This window comes from Salvelinus namaycush, chromosome 27, assembly GCF_016432855.1.
Source record: "Salvelinus namaycush isolate Seneca chromosome 27, SaNama_1.0, whole genome shotgun sequence".
NCBI lineage: Eukaryota > Metazoa > Chordata > Actinopteri > Salmoniformes > Salmonidae > Salvelinus > Salvelinus namaycush.
Genome location: NC_052333.1, coordinates 38965377 through 38972081, shown reverse-complemented (window position 1 = coordinate 38972081; position 6705 = coordinate 38965377).

The following is a 6705-nucleotide window of genomic DNA, read 5'->3' as shown; positions in this document are numbered from 1 at the left end:
AGGGAGAGATAAAAGCTGAAAAATGTGTTTTAGAGATTTATGTTGTATGTGTGTGGACAGGTCAATATCAGTTGAGTGAGAGGTCCAGATTAGAGATTGGGGTCTAAAAGAACAAAGGGCGTATTGAACATTTTGGATTGAGAAATATAGACATACAGTATATAACTCAAATTCTTTGTAACATGAAGAAAGACAGAGAGAAGGGGAAAGAGAGAGAGAGACTCACTGAGCTGAGAGTGTATATTGTATAGGAGAGAGTCAGCTTGAGTAGCAATAGAGCTTGTCGAACAAACAGGAACCCTCTGTTTCCTGAGCCGAAGACCTAGTCCGTCATGTGTTATGTAGCCATGAGATGGTTGTAATGAGTGTTTGTGTGACTAGGGTGACTTACAGTGTGTCGTAGTGTGTGTGTGTGTGCGTGTGGACATTTTGCGTATAATGCGTGTAGTTGGAATATGCAACTGGGGTGTGTGAGGTGAGTGAGTGTGTGGCTGTGTGTGTGTACTCAGTCAGTGTGACCCGTAAAACCACATGAGGATGGGACAGCACTTCTGTGCCCTCATTGCCCTAAGTCAAAACACACCTGTTTCAGCTGCTGCTGTGAGGGAAGAGCAGAGCAAAAGGGGCTGCAATGAAAAATAAGAATGTGCTTCTGTCATTCTCTTTCCTTCGGCCTCCCCGCCCGCCATCCTGTCATAATATATCACATCAGTAGGCTGATGTGATGTACAGTGGCCTGCTTTTTCTCACTTGGGTATTGTTTGTTAAACTTTAATAGCTGTCGTTACAAATTGCCTTTGTGGAGTATCATGTTCCCCTAGTACACTACGTCATTCCCCCTCCAACCAAATCCATAGTTGTCGTTGTGTGTTTGATCAAATGCCTGGTGTCAGTGGAACAGCATAGCAACATCAGCTCGATACCCTTCCAGAGTGCAGTGTCCTTTAACATTATAATGTTTGACGTGGGAACTAATTGGCACATGATGCTACGAAAACCTCTGGCTGTATTAAATTGGACTGCGCTATTTCCTCCCAACATCAGTGCACGAGATCAGGGGATACAATGATTTTAATGAGTGTCACTTCACTGTACCAAAACAGCATGGGTTGGGTGATGTATGTGGCTGTGTCCCAAATGGACCCCTATTCCCTACATACTGCACTACTTTTGACCAGAGTCCTATGGGCCCTCGTCAAAAGTAGTGCACTATATATCAAATAAAAAATGTTTTGTCACATGCGCCGAATAAACAGGTGTAGACCTTACCATGAAATGCTTACTTACAAGCCCTTAATCAACAATGCAGTTCAAGAAATAGAGTCAATAAAATATTTACTAAATAAACTAAAGTTCAATTTTTTTTTTAAGTAACACAATAAAATAACAATAACGAGGCTATATACAAGACGTACCGGTATCGAGTTAATGTGCAGGGGTACAGGTTAGTTGAGGTCATTTGTGCATGTAGGTAGGGGTAAAGTGACTATGCATAGATAATTAACAGAGAGTAGCAGCAGTGTAAAAATGTAAATAGTCTGGGTGTAAATAGTCCGGGTGGCCATTTGATTAATTGTTCAGCAGTCTTATGACTTGGGGGTAGAAGCTGTTAATGAGCCTTTTGGAGCTAGACTTGGTGCTCCGGTACCACTTACCATGCGGTAGCAGAGAGAACAGTCTATGACTTGGGTGACTGGAGTCTTGGACAATTTTTTGGGCCTTCCTTTGACACCACCTAGTATATAGGTCCTGGATGGCATGAAGCTTGGCCCCAGTGATGTACTGGGCCGTACGTACTACCCTCTGTAGCACCTTACCTTACTTACTTACTTGCCGAGCAGTTGCCATACCAGTTGGTGATGCAACCGGTCAGGATGCCCTCGATGGTGCAGCTGTAGAACTTTTTGAAGATCTGGGGACCCATGCCAAATCTTTTCTGTCTCCTGAGGGGGAAAAGGTGTTGCCATGCCCTCTTCATGACTGTCTTGGTGTGTTTGGACCATGATAGTGTGTTGGTGATGTGGACACCAAGGAACTTGAAACTTTTGACCCGCTCCACTACAGCCCCATCGATGTTAATGACTACTTTTTCTGTAGTACATGATCAGCTCCTTTGTCTTGCTCACATTGAGGGAGAGGTTGTTGTCCTGGCACCACACTGCCAGGTCTCTGACCTCCTCCCTATAGGCTGCCTCATCGTTGTGGGTGATCAGGCCTACCACTGTTGTGTCGTCAGCAAAATTAATGATGGTGTTGGAGTCGTGCTTGGCCACGCAGGTGTGGGTGAACAGGGAGTACAGGAGGGGATTGAGCACACACCCCTGAGGGGCCCCAGTGTTGTGGATCAGCGTGGCAGATGTGTTGTTGCCTACCCTTCCCAACTGGGGGCGGCCCGTCAGGAAGTCCAGGATCCAGTTGCAGAGTGAGGTGTTTAGTCCCAGAGTCCTTAGCTTAGTAATGTGTAATCATTCAGCAAGTTTCCCCTATCAGCATCCAGCACAAAATCAGTGTGAATAGGCTTAGAAGTTGTTTCAAAGAGATCAATGATTGCATTTTTTGATGTCAGTGTCTGAATTAATTTGTTGTGGCATAGAAGAGGAAGTAGACCCCTTCAGGGATTTGACATTTTTCCAGAATTGAGCTATGTTCCCATTACAATCCAAAAGAGCTGTTACATAATAATCAGATTTAGCCTTTCTGATTTGTCTTGCAAAATAATTCCTCAGTTGCTTAAAGGCTTGCCAGTCCGGGCCTAAGCCTATGTTCCTGGCCTTGACCCAAGCATCATCTCTTTCATGAATTACTTCTGATAATTCCGGAGTGTACCAGGCATTTGATCTACCTTTAACCCATTTTTTGGAAGGGCGCACGATTATCCACAATAGTATTGAAGACATCTGCAAAAAGGCTCAAATCTAAATCAGGTTCAGGGATAGCTGAAACATACTGTTCACTAAAGTCAAAATAATTCATAATTAAAAAGGGCAAAGAGGGACTAACAGTACAGATAGATAGCAATAAAAACGGTACCGTAGAAGCACAGAATACGTTATAGGAAAAACTAAAAGAAATGGAGTAATATATTATAAAACATAAAGCGAACTGGATGGAAATATAGGGAAAATGCACAAAATAATTGTTAAGTCTTTAACATAGAAATACTACCAAAAATAATTTACTGAAACTTGTTACAAATTACGGAGTCACCCATGATTCACCAAGCATATGTCTTCTTTTCAGTGTCCTTCATCTCCACTAACCGAAGTTAATTGTAAGTATTTTTTCCCCAATTAATAATGTAAAATTAACAGCTGTACAGAAAGACTCATGTGAAGCCAATTAAACCCTTTAAGTCGGGGAAAACTCCAGGGCTGGATGGCATACGAGTTGAGATATATTCAAACCTTTTTTTTTATATACTCAGAGGACCGTTATTAGCATGTTTTAACCACTCCGATAAAAATGATAGATTAGCAGATACTCAACAAGAAGGCCTGATTGCATTATTACTGAAACAGGATCCAAGTGGTAAATATTAAGATCCAGTCCATTGAAAAAGAATTTGGAGGATCCTTACACTTCAGTGTTGTGATGCACAAATTCTAGAAAAATGCATAGCGCATAGAATTAAAAAGATATTGTTGGACATTATTCATCCTAATCAGAAAGGTTTGTAATATGGATGATACATTGGAGATAATATAAGACAAGTACTGGAAACAATAGAACACATTGAAAAATCTGGGAAACCAGAACTGGTATTCATAGCTGACATAGAAAAGGCTTTTGATAAAGTACGACTGGAATTTACAGTTGGAAGTTTGCATACACATTAGCCAAATACATTTAAACTCAGTTTTTCACAATTCCTGACATTTAATCCCAGTAAAAATTCCCTGTCTTATGTCAGTTAGGATCACCACTTTATTTTAAGAATGTGAAATGTCAGAATAATAGCGGAGAGAATTATTTATTTCAGCTTTTATTTCTTTCATCACATTCCCAGTGGGTCAGAAGTTTACATACACTCTATTAGTATTTGGCACCATTGCCTTTAAATTGTTTAACTTGGGTCAAACTTTTCGGGTAGCCTTCCACAAGCTTCCCACAATAAGTTGAGTGAATTTTGGCCCATTCCTCCTGACAAAGCTGGTGTAACTAAGTCAGGTTTGTAGGCCTCCTTGCTCGCACACGCTTCTTCAGTTCTGCCCAAAAATTTTCTATAGGATTGAGGTCAGGGCTTTGTGATGGCCACTCCAATACCTTGACATTGCTGTCCTTAAGCCATTTTGCCACAACTTTGGAAGTATGCTTGAGGTCATTGTCCACTTGGAAGACCCATTTGTGACCAAGCTTTAACCTTTCACGAGTATCAATCCCGGATCCGGGATCACCCCCCACCCCCCACACACTGATTAGCATAGCTAGCATAGCGTCACAATTAAATAGTAGCATCTAAATATCATTAAATCACAAGTCCAAGACACCAGATGAAAGATACAGATCTTGTGAATAACCCCATCATTTCTGTTTTTTAAAATGTTATACAGGGAAGACACAATATGTAAATCTATTAGCTAACCACGTTAGCAAAATACACCATTTTTCCTTTGTCCACCATTTTCTCTCTCCACCAGTAGCTATCACCAATTCGGCTAAACTAAGATATTGATAGCCACTAACCAAGAAAAAACCTCCTCAGATGACAGTCTGATAACATATTTATGGTATAGGATAGGTTTTGTTAGACAAATGTGCATATTTCAGGTAGAAATCACAGTTTACAATTGCACCCACAGTCACAACTGGACTAGAATTACTAGAGAGAGCAACGTGTATGACCAATTTACTCATCATAAAACATTTCATAAAAATAGACAAAGCATAGCAATGGAAAGACACAGATCTTGTGATTTCAGACAATATTTCAGATTTTCTAAGCGTTTTACAGCGAAAACACAATAAATCGATAAGTTAGCATACCACATATGCAAACAACACCAGAGCATCAATTCAAGCCAAATAGCGATAACGTAATCATCGCCAAAAGATATTAATTTTTTCACTAACCTTCTCAGAATTCTTCCGTTGACACTCCTGTAACATCATATTACAACATACATATATTGTTTGTTCGAAAATGTGCATATTTAGCCATAAAAAACCGTGGTTATACAATGAAGATGGTAGCAAAACCAGCATGGAAAAGTCGGTCGCCATCTTTCAGAGTGATCTAGTTTAATCAATAGCTAATCATATACTTGACTAAAAAATACAGGGTTGACAGGAATCGAAAGACAAATTAGTTCTTAATGCAATCGCTGATTTACATTTCTAAAATTATCCTTACTGTGCAATACAGGGTTCGCCAAGCGAAGGGATAGAAAACAAAATGGCGAAATATGCGTTTAAAATATTTCGACAGAACAACGATTTATCATATTAAATATTACTTACTATGAGGTGATTTTCCATCAGATTCTTGGGCAATGTATTCTTTCTTGGGTATAATCTTCTTTTGGTCGAAAGATGTCCTTTGTCCGTCTAAATGCCCGCTAACGTTCGACCGGGACCCCGAAATGTGCCCGGTGCTTCACATAGAAATGCATCAAAATCGCACTAAACGGATATAAATTGCTATAAAACGGTTTAAATTAACTACCTTATGATGTTTCTAAGTCCTATATCGAATTAAATTACAGACGGATACATTTCAAGTTGATAACCGAGCCTGTGAAAATGGCATCCGGAGGTCCCTTCCTGCGTAAGGGCGAGCGTCGAAAGGGGGGCTACTCTCACTCCTTGGTCTTTTATAACCTCTGAGAGCTACCTAGAAGGCCCATTCCACTTCTCATTGGTTACTGACATCCAGGGGAAGGCGGGTGCAGTTCGTGTCGTTCCATAGGATATACACAGACTTTTAAAACTGATCTGAAATCAGAGCTTCGCTCTCAGACCTTTCACTGTCTGTCATGGATTTCGCTGTAGAAAGAGTTCTGGGTCACCCACAGACATAATTTCAACGTTGTATGAAACTAGAAAGTGTTTTCTATCCAATAGAATTAATAATATGCATATTGTACGAGCAAGAATTGAGTACTAGGCAGTTTAATTTGGAGACGACAAAATGCTAATTCGGAACAGCACCCCCTGTAGTCGCAAGAAGTTTTAACTTCCTGACTGATGTCTTGAGATGTTGCTTCAATATATCCACATAATTGTCCTTCCTCATGATGCCATCTATTTTGTGACGTGCACCAGTCCCTCATGCAGCAAAGCACCCCCACAACATGATGCTGCCACCGCCGTGCTTGCAAGCCTCCCCCTTTGTCCTCCAAACATAACGATGGTCATTATGGCAAAACAGTTCTATTTTTGTTTCATCAGACCAGAGGACATTTCTCCAAAAAGTACGATCTTTGTCCCCATGTACAGTTGCCAACCGTAGTCTGGCTTTTTTATGGTGGTTTTGGAGCAGTGGCTTCTTCCTTGCTGCACTTTTCACACCAAAGTACGTTCATCTCTAGAAGACAGAACGCGTCTCCTTCCTGAGTGGTATGACGGCTGCCTGGTCCCATGGTTTTTATAATTGCGTACTATTGTTTGTACAGATGAACGTGGTACCTTCAGGCGTTTGGAAATTGCTCCCAATGATGAACCAGACTTGTGGAGGTCTACAATTTTTTTTCTGAGGTCTTGGCTGAT